Source organism: Ranitomeya imitator, chromosome 6 (assembly GCF_032444005.1).
Source record: "Ranitomeya imitator isolate aRanImi1 chromosome 6, aRanImi1.pri, whole genome shotgun sequence".
In the NCBI taxonomy this organism is placed as follows: Eukaryota; Metazoa; Chordata; class Amphibia; order Anura; family Dendrobatidae; genus Ranitomeya; species Ranitomeya imitator.
Genome location: NC_091287.1, coordinates 351436459 through 351458609, shown reverse-complemented (window position 1 = coordinate 351458609; position 22151 = coordinate 351436459).

Genomic DNA, 22151 nt, shown 5'->3' with positions numbered 1-22151 from the left:
AAAAGTTTTAATAAAAAATACATATATGTGGTATCACTGATCTCTGGCGGCCGGCGATTTGTGCCACCATACTGATCATACATCGTTAAGGGCAATCATGATTGCAAGCTCAGATGTAATATAGTAATTCTAAATATTTCATTAACATCCATTCATGTATTTGAACACTGTAATTACAGCTGTAGTCACAGCTATTCAATCTCCATGACAAATTAGTTTTTTTAGCAACATTTACACATTTTTTGTTTGCAATAAACTATTCTTTCAAGAACAATTTAAATAGCTGAAAACATCTAAAACATCAAGTGGTATCTCTACATTCAACATATCATGCCACATTTAAAGGGAACCTGTCACCCCGTTTTTTAAAGATTAGATAAAAATAGTGTGAAATAGGGGCAGAGCTGGGCTTTACATTAGTGCCTTTTTGGTGCCTTTATTCCCCCGTTAGGCTGCCGAAATACCTTTGTGAACTGGCCGTTTTGTCCTGTCACTCAAGTTGGTGAGGTCGGATGGGCGTGGTCAAATAGCGGTTCCTCCCCTACCTCTTGCGTTTCCCTGCGCAATTTAGTCCCGCCGTTGGCGTTGTGTTTAGCGCCTGCGCAGTAACGTCTAATTTGGTGCCTGCGTTTTATGCTTTGCCCAACTGTGGGCATAGCATAATTTACATCACTGCGCATGCGCGGGTCGTAACTAGTGTTGAGCATTCCGATACTGCAGGTATCGGAATTCCGATACAGAGTTCCGATACTTTTGTGGTATCGGGAATCGGTATCGGATCCATATTAATGTGTAAAATAAAGAATTAAAATAAAAAATATTGATATGCTCACCTCTCTGGAGGCTCCTGGACATCACCGCTGGTAACCAGCAGCCTTCTTTGCTTAAAATGAGCGCGTTTAGAGCCTTCCATGACGTCACGGCTTCTGATTGGTCGCGTGCCGCTCATGTGACCGCCACGCGACCAATCACAAGCCGCGACGTCATTCTCAGGTCCTAAACTCCTCATTCTAGGAATTTAGGACCTGAGAATGACGTCGCGGCTTGTGATTGGTCGCGTGGCGGTCACATGAGCGGCACGCGACCAATCAGAAGCCGTGACGTCATGGAAGGCCCTAAATGCGCTCATTTTAAGAAAAGAAGGCTGCCGGTTACCAGCGGTGATGTCCAGAGGCCTCCGGAGAGGTAAGTATATCAATATTTTTTATTTTAATTCTTTATTTTACACATTAATATGGACTGGGTGCCCCGGAACTTACGCTCGCAGTTCTGGCTGAGAAAATTTTACCGGCATCCAGATAAACACTATGCCCATATGATCACTTCGGGGGCACCCAGGCTAAAGTTACGACCCGCGCATGCGCAGTGATGTAAATTATGCTATGCCCACAGTTGGGCAAAGCATAATGCGCAGGCGCCAGAGGCGAATTCACTGCGCAACTGCTAAGAAAGAGCGCGATCTGTGCGATTCACAGATCGCGTTTATGACAGACACACCGAGAAGCAGGGGGGAGGAACCGCTATTTGACCACGCCCATCCGACCTGACCAACTTGAGTGACAGGACAAAACGGCCAGTTCACAAAGGTATTTCGGCAGCCTAACGGGGGAATAAAGGCACCAAGAAGGCACTAATGTAAAGCCCATCTCTGCCCCTATTTCACACTATTTTTATCTAATCTTTAACGGGGTGACAGGTTCCCTTTAATGACTACTGCATTCTAAACATTTTTAAAACCTTTTAGAATGTATCAGCCTCTTTTTTCGTATTTAGTGGAGTACCCATGGCTCTTGTATGACCTGCTTCAAACGTGTTGCATAGCTAAACACAAGCTTCTGGCAGGAATCTTAGCTAATTCCTCATGGACAGTGGTCTCTAGTCTACTAATATTCTTAGGTTTACGTACTGCAACTACCTTCTTCAAATCCCTTGAAAGATTTTCTATGGAAGTTCCACTCGGGTAAAAGTGACAACAACTCCAAAATCTTCCAGAACTTCAGAAAATAGAACGCCTTTCTTGAAGAGTTGAATAACTCAGAGAATAAAGTACTCATTAAAAGTGAATTTTATGTTAAATTTGGAGAAACCACTTGTTATAATAGTTGTGTTGAGATACATATTTATTTATGTTATTTATTTTACGTGGGCCCTGAAGCCAATCAATGTCTGTTAATACACAACAACATCATGTGATCATTTTCTTTCTACCTTAGGCCGGTTTTACACGTCAGTGGCTCCGGTACGTGAGGTGACAGTTTCCTCACATACCGGAGACACTGACTCACGGAGACACATTAAAATCAATGTGTCTCTGCACATGTCAGCGTGTTTTCACGGACCGTGTGTCCGTTTGGAAAACACAGAGACATGTCAGTGTTCGTGGGAGCGCACGTATTACATGGACCCATTAAAGTCAATTGGTCCGTGTAAAACACGTACCGCACACGGATGTTGTCCGTGTGCAGTCCGTGTGCCGTGCAGGAGACAGGGCTACTGTAAGCGCTGTCCCCCCCCGCGTGTGGTGCTGAAGCCCCATTCATTTCTTCTCTCCAGCAGCGTTCGCTGGAGAGAAGTAATGAATAATCTTTTTTTATTTATTTGTGTTTTTAAAATAAAGTTGCCGGTAATCTGCCCCCTCCCACCCCCTGTGTGCCCGCCCACTGTCATTAAAATACTTACCCAGCTCCCTCAGCGCTTACATCCTCTCAGCGTTGCTGCTTGTCCTGAATGAGCAGTCACATGGTGCCGCTCATTACAGCGATGAATATGCGGCTCCACCTTCCATAGGGGTGGAGCCGCATATTCATTACTGTAATAAGCGGCATCACGTGACCGCTAATACAGGAAGAGCTGCGACGCTGAGAGGATGCAAGCGCCGAGGGAGCTGGGTAAGTATTTTAATGACAGTGGGCGGGCACACAGGGGGTGGGAGGGGGCAGATTACCGGCAACTTTATTTTAAAAACACAAATAAATAAATAAAAAAAGATTATTCATTACTTCTCTCCAGCGAACTGTGCTGGAGAGAAGAAATGAATGGGGCTTCAGCACCAGATGCAGGGGACAGCGCTTAACTGTAGCGCTGTCTCCTGCACGGTGCGTGTGGTACCCAGTCGGCACACGGGTGGCACACGGATGCCGCACGTGTGCCACACTGATGTGCCACGTGAGCACACGGACACACGGACACGGATAATTCCGGTACCGATTTTTCCGGTACCGGAATTATCTGGACGTGTGAGACTGGCCTTAGGCCGGTTTCACACGTCAGTGGCTCCGTTACGTGAGGTGACAGTTTCCTCACATACCGGAGACACTGACTCACGGAGACACATTAAAATCAATGTGTCTCTGCACATGTCAGCGTGTTTTCACGGACCGTGTGTCCGTTTGGAAAACACAGAGACATGTCAGTGTTCGTGGGAGCGCACATATTACACGGACCCATTAAAGTCAATGGGTCCGTGTAAAACACGAACCGCACATGGCTGTTGTCCGTGTGCAGTCCGTGTGCCATGCAGGAGACAGCGCTACAGTTAAGCGCTGTCCCCTGCATCTGGTGCTGAAGCCGCCATTCATTTCTTCTCTCCAGCATCATTCGCTGGAGAGAAGATATGAAAAATCTTTTTTTGGGGGGTGGGGGTGTTTAAAATAAAGATCCCTGTCCCCAACCCCCTCCCACCCCCTGTGCGCCCCCCCGCTGTTAATAAAATACTTACCCGGCTCCCTCGCTGGCGCTGCTTCCTGTCCTCGCCGCAGCTTTTCCTGTATGAGCAGTCATGTGGTGCCGCCCATTACAGTGATGAATATGCGGCTCTACCCCTATGGGAGGTGGAGCCGCATATTCATCACTGTAATAGGCGGCACCACGTGACCACTCATACAGGAGAAGCTGCAGCGAGGACAGGAAGCAGTGCCAGCGAGGGAGCCAGGTAAGTATTTTATTAACAGCGGGGGGGCGCACAGGGGGTGGGAGGGGGTTGGGGACAGGGATCTTTATTTTAAACACCCCCACCCCCAAAAAAAAGATTTTTCATATCTTCTCTCCAGCGAATGATGCTGGAGAGAAGAAATGAATGGCGGCTTCAGCACCAGATGCAGGGGACAGCGCTTAACTGTAGCGCTGTCTCCTGCACGGTGCGTGTGGTACCCAGTCGGCACACGGGTGGCACACGGATGCCGCACGTGGGCCACACTGATGTTCCACATGAGCACACGGACACACGGACATGGATAATTCCAGTACCATACGTAACGTACACCTTTACCCGTATGAAGGGCCCCACAGTGGGACCTGAACTTAGTCATCACAGCCCTAACGAAACCCCCCTTTGAGCCCTTAGAGGAACTTCCCTTAAAGATCCTATCCTTTAAAACATCCCTTTTGGTAGCCCTTACTTCAGCCCGTAGGGTTAGTGACATACAAGCCTTGTCAGCCAGCCCACCCTTCACACAAATCCTAGATGACAGGGTGGTATTAAAAACAGATCCTGCCTTAAGAAAAGAAGTCGCCAATTCAGGGAGTGGTCCCCCACTTTCTCTACACATGAAAACACAAGGAATCTGAAAATTATCAATTAATCCTTCTACCCTCTTACAGAGCTGGACTATTCCCTATTTATTAGGGGACTTTCTTTTTCAGATGAACACTCTTAATACAGTAGAAGTAAAAAAAAATATTTATTTTCTGCAGACAACTTATTTTTAAGTTAATGTATTATCAGTCTTCTATCATAAATACCTTGCCGAACAATGAGAGGCAGAAGTTAGGAGATCTTTTGAATCTTCTGCAGGAGTGTATGGAGGGGCCAGGGGAGATGAGGGTATCGAATCACTGGACTCCGGTCCAGTGGCTAGGTCAGGGGTAACTTCCGGCATCCTGGGATCGGCTTTCTTTTTATCTGGGGCTGGTACAATGTCATCTGAGTGAGGTGACAATAGTATGTGTTAAGGCTGAGGACCTTTGAGCTCATATTAATAAATCACACCAGTGTAGTACAAGTTCCGAAGCTGAACATGCATGGGGTTTTTTCAGTTTATATGTCCAGCTATTAAGCTACTAGTGCTGCAATGGTGTGAGTTATGAGTAGAACGGAAAAGAGTACAAACCATTACTACTGAGATCAAAAGAACAGCATGCCCATGCCAATGGCTTCAGAAGGGATTCAAGAATATTCACTTATTCTCTCTCACTTCTTTATCTGGATAAACAGCATGTTCTGTACAGCAGCTAAAATAATACCTCTACATGGTTTGACATAAGCCATTACACAGGATACAGCAAGGCAGCAAGGGCACCATCATCATTTTTTTTCTGCTCAGAAACATTGTTTTTAAACATATCCAATTGCAAAGATGCTTAATTTTCTATTTTATGCTGATGGAACAGCACTGTTATTCTTGGTACATGCCCTTTAAGACAAAAGTGGCATATCCAGGCACATCTATGAAATTTGCTATTTGTATGCATTGATTGTCAAAAAAATCTATTCATTCTGTATCCATTTTGCTTTTCTTATTCTGTTATTATGTTTTTCCTTTAATAATGATATGCTTTCATAAATAATATACAATTAAGACATTTTAAGATGAAGAGCTTGATGTTGTGACTTGCTTGTCACCACATTCAAAGACTTGATGGCTTGTCACCACATCCACGAACATTAAAAAAGAATAAAAAATGATAGTTCTTATCTTCACAGTGAAAATCTAAAAATATATGAAAGAAAACTCTCATCTTACTGAACATATGGATAATGTAAAAGTTGCGAAAATAAATATTCTGCTTCAACCTTCTGTCTGATAGACTATGCAATCATTAAACATTTAGTAATGCCAGAATATTGAAAAAATGTATATTTTTGTGAACGGTGGAACTTTTTAGATTACGTTTTTTTGTTTATGCTTTGTATATTGTGGTAATGCTACTTGGGTGCATCAAGAGTGGGAGAAGAGGGTTGTATTTACAATCCAACACAATGGGCAGCGCTTTGAACACATTTTGTAAGTGGTCATAAACTTGTAAATAATTCATGAAAGAATAAAGTTATGTTAGAACCAAGCACACCATTGTTTTTCTTGTGAAATTCTCAATAAGTTTGATGTGTCACATGACCCTCTTCCCATTGGAAAAAATAAAGTTGGATCCAAAATGGCCAACTTCAAAATGGTCACCACCCATCTTGAAAAGCTTCTCCCCTCCCATATACTAATGTGCCACAAACAGGAATTTGGTATCACTAACCATTACCATTTTATTTAGGTGTATCCATATAAATGGCCCACCCTGTATAATAAATCAACTTGCCACAAATACATGTGTGTTCAAAAGTTTACATACCCCAGCAGAATTTTTGCTTTCTTGGCCTTTTTTCAGAGAATATGAATGATAACGCCAAAAAGTTTTCTCCTCTCATGGTTAGTGGTTGGGTGAAATCATTTATTGTCAACCTACTGTCTTTTCTCTTTTAAAATAATAATGACAACCCAAAACATCCAAATGACCCTGATCAAAAGATAATGTACCCTGGTGATTTTAGCCTAATAACATGCACAAAAGTTGACACAAATGGGTTTGAGTGGCTACTAAAGGTGACATCCTCAACTATGACCTGTGAGAAATGCCAGCAAAATTGCTCAGGATGCAAAGAAAAACACATAAATAACATCAGCTGAAATACTGGACTCTCTGAAAACTAGCGGTGTGGCCGTTTCAAGGTGCACAATAAGGAAGCACTTGAAGAAAAATCAGGCACCACCTAAAACTTTCACAGGTGAATTCTGCAATTCAAGCTGAAGATTACAATATCGTCTCGGTATGCTGTTGCATTATTCCTATGGGGTGCGAAGATCCGGTCCATGGCCCTCTGAAAGGTGCATCGGGGCTCCCTGGAGTCCAAACAGCATCCAGACGTATTTTAAGCATCAGTCAGGAGTAGAGATGTATTCTTCTCCTTTGATTCATGGGGATTTGTCAATATTACTTCATTAACTCCAAGGTGGTTATGTACCTTGCTGGCCCAAGTCCCTCAATCAGCTCATCGGCATGCAACATCCAATTCCTATGTTCTCCACCACCCTATAGGTGACTTGCCATTTGGCCAAGAACTTTCTCTCCACTATGGGAATTAGTATGAAATATCGGTCCCCGGGGCTGAACTGCCTAACCCTAGCTGACCAGTTTTAGACTCTATCTTGTGCATTGATGAAATTTCCATTTACAATGGGCATCATCTTCGCAATCCTCTCTTTTATCTGGGCGACGTGCTTGATGATGTTTCAGTGGGGCTTGACTTTAAACATAAGGATGAACGACCTCGGGGAGATCAAAACATCCAACACCGCGGAGACACCATCACGTGTTTCTCAACGCAGTGATCCAGAACACTGCCCCCATCACTTATGGGAAATATGCAAATGCATGTAGAAAAGCGTGTTTTGGGGTATTTCCTACTCCACACTGATGAGGGGCAAATACCCCGAAACAGCTGTCTGTGGATGGATACCAAGTTTTGGCATAGGTGGTTTTCCTTTATGAATGCTGCCCTTCCCGTGGTTGTTCCTTCCCAGTGAAAGACCTGGCTATTTATTGCTTGCGTTGAGAAACACGTGATGGTGTCTCCGCGGCTTTTCTACATGGGACTTGACTTTGACTTCCCAGGTTTGCTTCTTTACATCAAGGGGACTCCACAGATCTTGGCCTTAAAGAAGTTCAAATGCAGAGAAACCGGTACAGGATTGTGGAGCCTACTAGATAGAAAACAACAAATACTGTAGGAGACTCAGTCTTGACCATCCTTTCCTATGACCTTCTTAAGCATACTCTCCAGTGTTTTATTGAACGTTTCCACAAGGTCGTCCATATGGGAATGGTACACTGACTTCTTCAGTTGTGTAATTTGCAGGGCCTTACACAGCTCTCTCATCACCTTACTCATAAAGGGTGTTATTTGGTTGGTCAGGATCTCCCTAGATAATCCTGTATGCAAAAAAATGTGGACAACTCATGGGCTATACTGTTCACACAGAAGTTTCACAGGGGAACAACGTAAGGATACCGCGCAGCATAGTCAAGGATGACTAATATACAGTATATTGATGTCGACAAGCAGATTTAACCAGGGGACTGACCGAATCCATGGAAATTCGCTCAAATGGCACTTCTATGATGGGTAATGGCATGAAGAGACTTTGAAAGTGAGAGGTGGGATGTTATCTGACAGGTGGGACAGAACCTGCTATAATTTCCCAGTGAACTCAGGGCCAATACACTTCCTGACAGAAGTTATGTCGCTTATCCATGTTATATAAATAAAAGCTTATAATCTGACGTTAAATTCATCCATTGGTTGTATAAATTATGCTTTTGAAAGCTGAAACCCTCTGAAATGTGGTTTAGGTTAAGAAAATAAATTGTCATCAATACAGAAATATTGATCAGTTAATGGACACAGAATGGTCAGATTTTAGCAAGACAAAAGTTTTGTCGCCTGGTCATACAATGCACCCAATCCTAGTTTACATGCTCACCCGTGCTCAGTAAATGATCAGTTAATTAGTGTGTGTGTGTATAAAAAGAAACCCAGCACCCCAGACCTTCACTTGAACTGCAACTTGAGCTCTGACAACATGCCAAAAATCCACCCTGCAACCAAAGCCTGGATTATCAAGAGGCTGAAGTGTTATGGACCTGGTGGTTAGGAGCACCCGGAACGACCTGATGGGTAAACTCACACAGGACAAGCTCTGGGAAGTGGGAGCTCTGCTGACCGCAACCCCTAATCCTATCACACAACTAGAAATAGCTGTGGAGCGTACCTAACACGACCTAGACGCCTCTTCACAGCCTAAGAGCTAACTAGCCCTAAAGATAGAAAATAAAGCCTACCTTGCCTCAGAGAAATTCCCCAAAGGAAAAGGCAGCCCCCCACATATATTGACTGAGAGTAAAGATGAAAGTCACAAACACAGAAATGAAACAGGTTTCAGCAAAGGGAGGCCAGACTTACTAAACAGACTGAGGATAGGAAAGGTATCTTTGCGGTCAGCACAAAAAACTACAAAAAGACCACGCAGAGTGTGCAAAAAGACCTCTGCACCGACTCACGGTGCGGAGGTGCCACTCTGCATCCCAGAGCTTCCAGCTAGCAAGGAAAAATCATGTTAGCCAGCTGGACAAGGAAACAATGAACAAATAATTAACTAGCAGGGACTTAGCTTCTGCTGGAGTAGACAGGTCACCAGAAAGATCCAAGAGCGAACTGAACCAGTACAAGAACATTGACAGCTGGCATGGAGTAACGATCTGAGTGGAGTTAAATAGAGCAGCCAGCCAAAGAATAACCTACGTCACCTGTGGAAGGAACCTCAGAAGCAGCAGCTCCACTCACAGCCACCAGAGGGAGTCCATGGACAGAACTCGCCGAAGTACCATTCATGACCACAGGAGGGAGTTCGATAACAGAATTCACAACAGTACCCCCCACTTGAGGAGGGGTCACCGAACCCTCACCAGAGCCCCCAGGCAGATCAGGACGAGCCAAATGAAAGGCACGAACTAGATCGGCAGCATGAACATCAGAGGCAAAAACCCAGGAATTATCTTCCTGACCATAACCCTTCCACTTGACCAGGTACTGGAGTTTCCGTCTCGAAATACGAGAATCCAAAATCTTCTCCACCACATACTCCAACTCCCCCTCGACCAACACCGGGGCAGGAGGATCAACGGAGGGAACCATAGGCGCCACGTATCTCCGCAATAACGACCTATGGAACACATTATGGATGGCAAAAGAAGCTGGAAGGGCCAAACGAAATGACACAGGATTGAGAACTTCAGAAATCTTATACGGACCAATGAAACGAGGCTTAAACTTAGGAGAGGAAACCTTCATAGGAACATGACGAGATGACAACCAAACCAAATCCCCAACACGAAGTCGGGGACCAACACAGCGCCGGCGGTTAGCGAAATGTTGAGCCTTCTCCTGGGACAATGTCAAATTGTCCACCACATGAGTCCAAATCTGCTGCAGCCTGTCCACCCCCGTATCCACACCAGGACAGTCCGAAGGCTCAACCTGCCCTGAAGAGAAACGAGGATGGAAACCAGAATTACAGAAAAAAGGCGAAACCAAAGTAGCCGAGCTGGCCCGATTATTAAGGGCGAACTCAGCCAAAGGCAAGAAGGACATCCAATCATCCTGATAAGCAGAAACAAAGCATCTCAGATATGTTTCCAAGGTCTGATTAGTTAGTTCGGTTTGGCCATTTTTCTGAGGATGAAAAGCCGAAGAAAAAGACAAATCAATGCCCATCTTAGCACAAAAGGACCGCCAAAACCTCGAAACAAACTGGGAACCGCTGTCTGAGACGATGTTCTCTGGAATGCCATGCAAACGAACCACATGCTGGAAAAACAATGGCACCAAATCAGAGGAGGAAGGCAATTTAGACAAGGGTACCAAATGGACCATCTTAGAGAAGCGATCACAAACCACCCAAATGACCGACATCCTTTGAGAGACAGGGAGATCTGAAATAAAATCCATGGAAATATGCATCCAGGGCCTCTTCGGGACCGGCAAGGGCAAAAGCAACCCACTGGCATGAGAACAGCAGGGCTTAGCCCAAGCACAAGTCCCACAGGACTGCACAAAAGAACGCACATCCCATGACAAAGAAGGCCACCAAAAGGATCTAGCCACCAAATCTCTGGTACCAAAGATTCCAGGATGACCCGCCAACAACGAACAATGAACCTCAGGGATAACTCTACTAGTCCATCTATCAGGGACAAACAGTTTCTCCGCTGGACAACGGTCAGGTCTATCAGCCTGAAACTTCTGCAGCACGCGCCACAAATCAGGGGAGATGGTAGACAAAATTACCCCCTCTTTGAGAATACCCGCCGGCTCAGGAACACCCGGAGAGTCAGGCACAAAACTCCTTGACAGGGCATCAGCCTTCACATTCTTAGAGCCCGGAAGGTACGAAACCACAAAATCAAAACGAGAGAAAAACAGCGACCATCGAGCCTGTCTAGGATTCAACCGTTTGGCAGACTCGAGATAAGTCAAATTCTTGTGATCCGTCAAGACCACCACGCGATGCTTGGCTCCTTCAAGCCAATGTTGCCACTCCTCGAATGCCCACTTCATGGCCAACAACTCTCGATTGCCAACATCATAATTGCGCTCAGCAGGCGAGAATTTTCTAGAAAAGAAGGCACATGGTTTCATCACCGAGCCATCAGAACTTCTTTGCGACAAAACAGCCCCTGCTCCAATCTTAGAAGCATCAACCTCGACCTGAAACGGGAGCGAAATATCTGGCTGGCACAACACAGAGGCAGAAGAAAAACAACGCTTCAACTCCTGAAAAGCCTCTACAGCCGCAGAGGACCAATTGACCACATCAGCACCTTTCTTGGTCAAATCAGTCAACGGTTTAGCAACACTAGAAAAATTAGCGATGAAGCGACGGTAAAAATTAGCAAAGCCCAGGAACTTCTGCAGGCTCTTCACAGATGTCGGCTGAGTCCAATCATAAATGGCCTGATCTTTAACATCTCGATAGTAGAAGGGGAAAAAATGAAACCCAAAAATGAAACCTTCTGAACCCCAAAGAGACATTTCGACCCCTTCACAAACAAGGAATTCGCACGAAGGACCTGGAACACCATTCTGACCTGCTTCACATGAGACTCCCAATCATCCGAAAAGACCAAAATATCATCCAAATATACAATCATGAATCCATCCAGGTACTCTCGGAGATGTCATGCATAAAGGACTGAAACACAGATGGAGCATTAGAAAGCCCGAATGGCATAACCAGGCACTCAAAATGGCCCTTGGGCGTATTAAATGCTGTTTTCCATTCATCGCCCTGTTTAATTCGCACAAGATTATACGCCCCACGAAGATCTATCTTGGTGAACCAACTAGCCCCCTTAATCCGAGCAAACAAATCAGACAGCAGCGGCAAAGGGTACTGAAATTTGACTGTGATCTTATTAAGAAGGCGGTAATCAATACAAGGTCTCAAAGAGCCATCCTTCTTGGCCACAAAAAAGAACCCTGCTCCCAACGGTGATGACGACGGGCGAATATGACCTTTCTCCAAGGATTCCTTTATATAACTCCGCATAGCGGCGTGCTCTGGCACAGATAAATTAAACAGTCTGCCCTTAGGAAACTTACTACCAGGAATCAAATCAATAGCACAATCGCAATCCCTATGAGGAGGTAAGGCACCGGATTTGGGCTCCTCAAATACATCCCGATAATCTGACAAAAACTCAGGGACTTCAGAAGGAGTGGAAGGGGAAATTGACAGCAATGGACCATCACCATGTACCCCCTGACAACCCCAGCCGGACACAGACATAGATTTCCAATCCAATACTGGATTATGAACCTGTAGCCATGGCAACCCCAAAACGACCACATCATGCAGATTATGCAACACCAAAAAGCGAATATCCTCCTGATGTGCAGGAGCCATGCACATGGTCAATTGAGTCCAGTACTGAGGCTTATTCTTGGCCAAAGGCGTAGCATCAGTTCCTCTCAAAGGAATAGGATACTGCAAAGGCTCCAAGAAAAAACCACAGCGCCTGGCAAACTCCAAGTCCATCAAATTCAGGGCAGCGCCTGAATCCACAAATGCCATAACAGAATAGGACGACAGAGAGCAAATCAGAGTAACGGACAAAAGAAATTTAGACTGTACCGTACCAATGGTGGCAGACCTAGCGAACCGCTTAGTGCGCTTAGGACAATCGGAGATAGCATGACGTCTGTGTTCTTGCCGTTCAGCTCTGGTCAAAGTCCTATCACATTGCATAGGCTAAGGCATATGCTCAGAGAATACCGCCAAATGGTGCACAGCTTTGCGCTCACGCAAGCGCCGATCGATCTGAATGGCCAAGGACATAGACTCATTCAGACCAGCAGGCGTGGGAAATCCCACCATGACATCCTTGAGGGCTTCAGAAAGACCCTTTCTGAAAATTGCCGCCAGGGCACACTCATTCCAATGAGTAAGCACAGACCGCTTTCTAAACATCTGACAGTACACCTCCGCTTCATCCTGACCCTGACACAAAGCCAGCAAGATTTTCTCTGCCTGATCCACTGAATTTGGTTCATCATAAAGCAATCGAAGCGCCAGAAAAAATGTATCTACATCACGCAATGCAGGATCTCCTGGCGCAAGGGAAAATGCCCAGTCTTGAGGGTCACCACGCAACAAAGAAATAATGATTTTTACTTGTTGAACGGGGTCACCAGAGGAGCGGGGTTTCAAAGCTAGAAACAGTTTACAATTATTTTTGAAATTCAGGAACTTAGATCTATCTCCAGAAAACAAATCAGGAATTGGAATTCTAGGCTCTAACATCGGATTCTGAACCACAAAATCTTGAATGTTTTGTACTCTTGCAGTGAGATGATCTACGCAAGAGGACAGACCTTGTATGTCCATATCTACACCTGTGTCCTGAACCACCCAGAGGTTAAGGGGAAAAGAAAGACAAAAAACACTGCAGAGAAAAAAAAATGGTCTCAGAACTTCTCTTATCCCTCTATTGAGATGCATTAATACTTTGGGCCAGCTGTACTGTTATGGACCTGGTGGTTAGGAGCACCCGGAACGACCTGATGGTTAAACTATCACAGGACAAGCTCTGGGAAGTGGGAGCTCTGCTGACCGCAACCCCTAATCCTATCACACAACTAGAAATAGCCGTGGAGCGTACCTAACACGACCTAGATGCCTCTTCACAGCCTAAGAGCTAACTAGCCCTAAAGATAGAAAATAAAGTCTACCTTGCCTCAGAGAAATTCCCCAAAGGAAAAGGCAGCCCCCCACATATATTGACTGAGAGTTAAGATGAAAGTCACAAACACAGAAATGAAGCAGGTTTCAGCAAAGGGAGGCCAGACTTACTAAACAGACTGAGGATAGGAAAGGTATCTTTGCGGTCAGCACAAAAAACTACAAAAAGACCACGCAGAGTGTGCAAAAAGACCTCCGCACCGACTCACGGTGCGGAGGTGCCACTCTGCATCCCAGAGCTTCCAGCTAGCAAGGAAAAATCATGATAGCCAGCTGGACAAGGAAACAATGAACAAATAATTAACTAGCAGGGACTTAGCTTCTGCTGGAGTAGACAGGTCACCAGAAAGATCCAAGAGCGAACTGAACCAGTACAAGAACATTGACAGCTGGCATGGAGTAACGATCTGAGGGGAGTTAAATAGAGCAGCCAGCCAAAGAATAACCTACGTCACCTGTGGAAGGAACCTCAGAAGCAGCAGCTCCACTCACAGCCACCAGAGGGAGTCCATGGACAGAACTCGCCGAAGTACCATTCATGACCACAGGAGGGAGTTCGATAACAGAATTCACAACACTGAAGACCAGATCCACTGCAGAAGTGGCTGGCACCTTTATTGTGTCTCAGCGTCAAGTACAAAGAATTAAAAAAATATTTGAAGAGACTGGAGATGTGTTTGACAAGCCCAGGTCCTGCAGAACCCGCAAGACAATTGCTCAGGAGGAACGTTTGTTGGTTAGAAAATCCAAAGCAAGCCCCTCTTCCACTGCAGCAGAGCTCCAACAAGCCAGGTCACCTCAAGTCCCTGTGTCAACTAGAACAGTTTGTAGGATTCTGTCTCAAAATGGCCTCCATGGTCGACTCAGTGCCCAGAAGCCAGCACTAAACAAAAGGCAAATAAAGAACCATGTGGCATTTGCATAGTTCCACAGCCTGCTAAACAGATGGACGCTGGAAAAGTGGCAGAAGTTCGATTTCTCTGATAAATTTTCAGTAGAATTACACCACAGCTGCTGCAAATACTGCAGGAGACCTACTGGAGCACATATGGATCCAAAATACACCCAGACAACAGTTAAATTTGGTGGTGGAGAGATCATGGTCTGGGGTAGGATTCAGCGAAACGGATTGAACAAATTAAAAAATCACCAACTATCGACAAAGTCGGGTTTGATGAAACCCGACCCGATCCTAGTATGGAATCGGCCATGAGGTCGCCGATCTGCATGCAAAAGTTGCGTTTCATATGATGCTTTCATTTTCAGCCAATGAAGGAGGACGCAGAGTGTGGGCAGCGTGATGACATAGGTCTCGGTCCCCACCATCTTAGAGAAGGGCATAACAGTGATTGGCTTGCTTTCTGTGGTGTCACAGGGGCTATAAAGGGGCGTGCATGCCGACCGCAATCTTACTTCTGCCGATCTTAGCATAGGGAGAGGTTGCTGCAGCTTCATCAGAAGAAAGGATATAGTTAGGGAGGGAATATTAACCCCCAAACTGCTTGTGCTGTAGCGATTTCCACTGTCCAGGATGCAGGGTCCACAAGGGACAGGCATAGTGGGACAGTTCTGCCTAGCCCACGGTCTAGGAAACAGTTGGCTGTAGGCGTTCACCACCCCTCCTCCTTCTCCTCCAGAAGCGAAAGCTCATCCACAGAGCACAGTCGCACGACCACTCCATCCGCAGCTGCCAGTGTTGCACACGAGGTGTCCCATTATCAAACAGCTAGTGGTAAGCGTCAGCAGGCTGTGTTACAAATGAAGTGTTTGGGCGACAACAGACACACCGCGGAAGTACTGGCCGAGTACTTGCTGCAAGAAACTCAGTCATGGCTGGGTAGTGTACATCTTGAGGCAGGCAAGGTAGGCAGTGATAACGGAAGGAATTTTATGGCTGCCATAGCCCTTTCAGAACTTAAACACATACCTTGCCTGGCTAACACCTTGAACCTGGTGGTGCAGTGCTTCCTCAAAAATTATCCGGAGTTACCAGCCCTGCTCGTGAAGGTGAGAAGACTTTGCTCGCACATCCACCGGTCGCCCGTACAATCCAGCCGTATGCTGAACCATCAGCGATCGCTAAATCTTCCCCAGCACTGCCTAATAATTGACGTTGCAACAATGTGGAACTCCACACTGCACATGGTTCAGAGGCTGTGCAAACAGAGGCGTGCTGTAATTAATTTGTGGGAGGATACACATACACGGGCAGGCAGTTGGATGGCAGATATGGAAATGTCTGGTGTGCAGTGGTCGAAGCTACAAGACCTCTGTCAAGTCCTTCAGTGTTTTGAGGAATGCACATGGCTGGTAAGTGCAGACGATGCCATCATAAGCATGAGTATCCCACTAATGCATCTGCTGATGCAAAGTTTGACGCACATTAAGGAGCTGGCATCTGCAGCCGAGGAGGAGGGAAGCCTTGATGACAGTCAGCCATTGTCTACTCAGGGAACTCTCCTGGAAGAGGTGGCGGACGAAGAGGAGGAGGAGGAGGATGATGGGGATGAATATTTATGGAAGAAGAATGCTTCTCAGAGGCAATAGAAACTGGTGGCGTTGCAAGTTCAGGTTCAGGGTTTTTGCGGGACACAAGTGATGTTGATTTGCAAGAAAGTGCTCCTCAACCCAGCACAACGCAGTGAATTGACACCTGGAACATTGGCCCACATGGCTGAGTATGCCATGCGTATCCTAAAAAGGGACCCCCACATTATCAAAATGATGACCGATGACGATTATAGGTTGGCCTGCCTCCTGGATCCACGATATAAAGGAAAATTACAAAATATCATGCCACATGAGAACATTGAGCAAATATTGGCTACCAAACAAGCAACTCTTGAAGACCATTTGGTTCAGGCATTCCCAGCACACAGCGGCGGTGATGGTTCTCACATGAGCCGTAGGGGGCAACATGGCAGAGGTGTTAGAGGTGCACAAATCCAAAGTGGCGTTGGACAGAGTGGTTTTATGACCAGGTTGTGGAGTGATTTCGCAGTGACCGCTGACACGACAGATACTGCTGCATCGATTCAAAGTGACAGGAGACAGCATTTGTCCAGTATGGTTATGAACTTCTTTTCCTCCGTTATCGATGTTCTCCCTCACAGGTCATTCCCCTTTGATTACTGGGCATCTAAAATAGACACCTGGCCTGAATTGGCAGAATATGCATTACAGGAGCTCGCTTGCCCTGCTGCTAGTGTGCTATCAGAAAGAGTCTTTAGTGCTGCTGGTTCAATACTGACCGAAAAAAGGACTCGTCTTGCTACCCAGAATGTTGATGATCTAACCTTCATTAAAATGAACCAATCATGGATTTCAAATTATTTTGCCCCACCTTCCCCTGCTGACACGTAGCTTGCCTGAAAAATGTCTTGCTTTTGGCTTCCTCTTACTGACTTCTCCAATTCCTCCATTTGCAGCTGCTGAATGTTCACCATAGGCCATTTTTATACCTCCCAAAATGGGCTGACTCCCCCACAGGGCCGTGGTCACCACCTGGCGCAAGCACCAGTGTGATTGTCATTTGCCTGGACAGGTGGGTGGGTTCACTCTTGGGCGACGGCACTGGCACAGGGTCCCTCATAGTACAATGAAGTGTCTCTGACGGTGGTGGTGCACAACCAACGTCAGACACACCATCGTAATATGAGGGGCCCTGTGCCAGTACCGCTGCCCATGAGAGAGTGTTCCCCCCAGCTCCAACAGTGCTCTACCACTTGCAATACTTACCTCTCCCTGCTCCACCACTGTGTAGTCTGTGCTGCTAAATCCTTCAATGGCACTGCTAATACAAATTTGTTGAAATGATAGATGATAGTTAAAATATACAGGGGCCCTGGCCTCCATTTAGACCAGTTAATACTTTGCGCCTACTACCACTGTCTGCTACTCAGCAGAGGAGCCCACCCCAGTACCTAGCTGTGCTACCTGTTTATTTATGAACAATTTTTTGGCAGACATTTAGCCCACTTTATTATTTGGGCCTACTAACTTAGTCTGCTACTCATTACAATTTTCCGACACTGAGCAAAGCAATGTTGCCTGTTTATTTATGACAATTTTTTGGCAGACATTTAGCCCACTTTATTATTTGGGCCTACTAACTGTGTCTGCCACTCATTACAGTTTTCCTCCACTGAACAAAGCAATGCCGCCTGTTTAATCCTGTTACCAATTTTGAACTGCATTTAGCCTACTTTATTATTTGGGCCTACTAACTGTGTCTGCCACTCATTACAGTTTTCCTCCACTGAACAAAGCAATGCCGCCTGTTTAGTCCTGTTACCAATTTTGAACTGCATTTAGCCTACTTTATTATTTGGGCCTACTAACTGTGTCTACCACTCATTACTAGTGTTGAGCATGCCAATACAGCAAATATCAGGTATCTGACGATATTTGCTGTATCGGAATTTCGATACCGAGTTCCAATATTTTTGCGATATCGGAAATCGGAATCGGAAGTGTTCCCAGTCATCTTCGGCGTGTGCGGTGCGTATGGTTCTGAGGGTCTGAAGAAGAGGAAACTCTCCTTCAGGCCCTGGGATCCATTTTCATGTAAAAAATAAAGAATAAAAATAAAAAATATGGATATACTCACCCCTCCGACGAACCCTGGCTGTCACCGCTGCAAGTGTCTGCCTTAGAATGCAGTGAGTGAAGGACCTTCGATGACGTCACGGTCAGGTGAGCGGTCAGGTGACCGGTCACCTGATCGCGACATCATCGAAGGTCCTTCACTCACTGCATTCTTAGGGATGGAGGCAGACGCTCGCAGCGGTGACAGCCAGGGTCCTTCGGAGGGATGAGTATATCCATATTTTTTTTTTTTATTCTTTATTTTTTACATGAATATGGATCCCAGGGCCTGAAGGAGAGTTTCCTCTCCTTCAGACCCTGGGAACCATCCAGGATACCTTCCGATATTGTCCCATTGAGTCCCATTGACTTGCATTGGTATCGGGTATCGGTGTCGGCGATATCCGATATTTTTTGGATATCGTCCGATGCCATCCGATACCGATACCTTTGAATATCGGAAGGTATCGCTCAAAACTACTCATTACAATTTTCCTCCACTGAACAAAGCAATGCCGCCTGTTTAGTCCTTTTACCAATTTTGAACTGCATTTAGCCTACTTCATTATTTTGCCTACTAACTGTGTTTCCTCCTCATCCTGCCCAATGCCCAGCCACTGCTAGATGAGTCTGCTGGTACATTGACCCAGACCACTACATTCCCCTTGCACTCTACACAGCCAGAATCTGACCCTGCTGAAAGTCAGCTTCCCCTTCACGCATACTATACCACCTTACACGGGGACAAAGAGGAAGGTGCAGATGAAAGTGCAGGTTCCTTCATCAGTTGGGGGGGCATACTCGTTGGCGACCTCACTGGCACAGGGCCCCTCATAGTACGCAAAAGTGGCTCTGCCAGTGGGAGGTGCCACCCGCCGTCAAACACACCGCCGTACTATGAGGGGCCCTGTGCCAGTGCCAATGAGTGGGCCCCCCCTGCTAGCTCAGGATCACAGCACTTGCAAAGTTGAAATACTTACCTCTCCCTGCTCCACTGCCGTGACGTATTCCGCATTTCCTGGTCCCACGAAAATCTTGAGCCAGCCCTACCCCGCCACAACTTTAGCCAAATGACCCCCAGTTTTAAATGCCTAACTATTATTATAAAGTAAATTAAGATTGACAAGCTTAAGTAATAAGAATTGATGTTTTTGGCATTAAAATGGGCTCTGTAGGTGTTTTCCTGTCCTCCACTCACTGCCGACTTTGATTCACCATTGACTTGCACTGGGTTTCATTTTTCAGTCGGCCCCCGACTTTTTGCAATAATCGGCTGATTTCACCCAACCCGACTTTTGACAAAGTCGGGTTTCGCGAAACCTGACTCGATCCGAAAACAGTAAAAGTCGCTCAACTCTAGTCTGGGGTTATATTCAGTATGGGGATGTGTGAAACCTTTGCAAGGTGGAAGCCAATATCAATAGCCTAAAATATCAAGAAGTATTAGCTACCTCTTATATTTCAAATCATAAAAGGGGGCAAATTCTGCAGCAGGATGGTTCTCCATCTCATACATCCATCTCTACAACAAAGTTCCTCCAGGCAAAAAAGATCAAGGTGCTCAAGGACTTGCCAGCCCAGTCACCAGACATGAACTGTTGTGAATTCTGTGGCTGAGTTCATTTCTGTGGTCACAAGTGGTATTGCAGTCTCTGGGCTTCCTCCCTCAGGTGTTTTGGTGAGCTCGTTGGCTGCCTTGCTATTTAGCTCCACCTGAGTCTGTCTTCCTTGCTCCTTGTCAATGTTCCAGTGTTGGATCTGAGCTACTGCATCTTTCCTTGGGCCTGCTGCTCTGCTAGATAAGTGCTTCTAGTTTGTTTTCTGTTTTTTCTGTCCAGCTTGCTATTAACTTTTGCTGGAAGCTCTGAGAAGCAAAGGGGTGCACCGCCGTGCTGTTAGTTCGGCACGGTGGGTCTTTTTGCCCCTTTGCGTGGTTTTCGTTTTAGGGTTTTTTGTAGACTGCATAGTTCTCTTTGCTATCCTCGCTCTGTCTAGAATATCGGGCCTCACTTTGCTGAATCTATTTCATTCCTACGTTTGTCTTTTCATCTTGCTAACAGTCATTATATGTGGGGGGCTGCCTATTCCTTTGGGGTATTTCTCTGAGGTAAGTCAGGCTTGTATTTCTATCTTCAGGCTAGTCAGCTCCTCAGGCAGTGCCGAGTTGCATAGGTAGTGATAGGCGCAATCCACTGCTGCTTATAGTTGTGTGAGGATAGATCAGGTGCTGCAGTCTACAGAGATTCCACGTCTCAGAGCTCGTCCTATTGTTTTTGGTTATTGCCAGATCTCTGTATGTGCGCTGATTACTGCACGCTGTGTTGCCTGATTGCCGGCCATAACAGTACAAGGAGCCACACCAATGATTCCCAATAGAGGGAAAAAAGAAATCCTGACATCATTTTTTTTTCTTAGCTCTGTCTTCAGTTTTTTTTTTCCCCTAGACATTAGAGTGCTTCAGGACACAGCTGTGGACATGGATATTCAGGCTCTGTGCTCCTCAATGGATAATCTCGTTGTAAATGTACAAAAGATTCAAGATACTATTGATCAGAAATCGATGCTAGAACCAAGAATTCCGATTCCTGATTTGTTTTTTGGTGATAGAACTAAGTTCCTGAGCTTCAGAAATAATTGTAAGCTATTTTTGGCCTTGAAACCTCATTCTTCTGGTAATCCTATTCAACAGGTTTTGATTATTATTTCTTTTTTGCGCGGTGACCCACAGGACTGGGCGTTTTCTCTTGCACCAGGAGATTCTGCATTGAGTAATGTTGATGCATTTTTCCAGGCGCTGGGATTGCTTTACGATGAGCCTAATTCAGTGGATCAGGCTGAGAAAAATCTGCTGGCTTTATGCCAGGGTCAGGATGATGTAGAAGTATATTGTCAGAAATTTAGGAAGTGGTCAGTACTCACTCTGTGGAATGAATCTGCACTAGCGGCTTTGTTCAGAAAGGGTCTCTCTGAAGCTCTTAAGGATGTAATGGTGGGATTTCCTATGCCTGCTGGTTTGAATGAGTCTATGTCCTTGGCCATTCAGATCGGTCGTCGCTTGCGCGAGCGTAAATCTGTGCACCATCTGGCGGTATTGTCTGAGAGTAAACCTGAGCCTATGCAGTGCGACAGGACTATGACTAAAGTAGAACGGCAAGAACACAGACGTCTGAACAGACTGTGTTTCTATTGTGGTGATTCTACTCATGCTATTTCTAATTGTCCTAAACGCACTAGGCGGTTCGATAGCTCTGCCGTTATTGGTACTGTACAGTCCAAATTCCTTTTGTCCATTACCTTAATGTGCTCTTTGTCATCGTATTCTGTCATGGCGTTTGTGGATTCAGGCGCTGCCCTGAATCTGATGGATTTGGATTATGCTAAACGTTGTGGATTTTTCTTGGAGCCTTTGCGGTGTCTTATTCCGTTGAGAGGAATTGATGCTACACCTTTGGCCAAGAATAAGCCTCAGTACTGGGCCCAGCTGACCATGTGCATGGCTCCTGCACATCAGGAAGTTATTCGCTTTCTGGTACTGCATAATTTGCATGATGTGGTCGTGTTGGGGTTGCCATGGCTACAAACCCATAATCCAGTATTGGATTGGAACTCTATGTCGGTAACCAGCTGGGGTTGTCAGGGAGTACATGGTGATGTTCCATTTTTGTCTATTTCGTCATCCATTCCTTCTGACATCCCAGAGTTCTTGTCGGACTTTCAGGA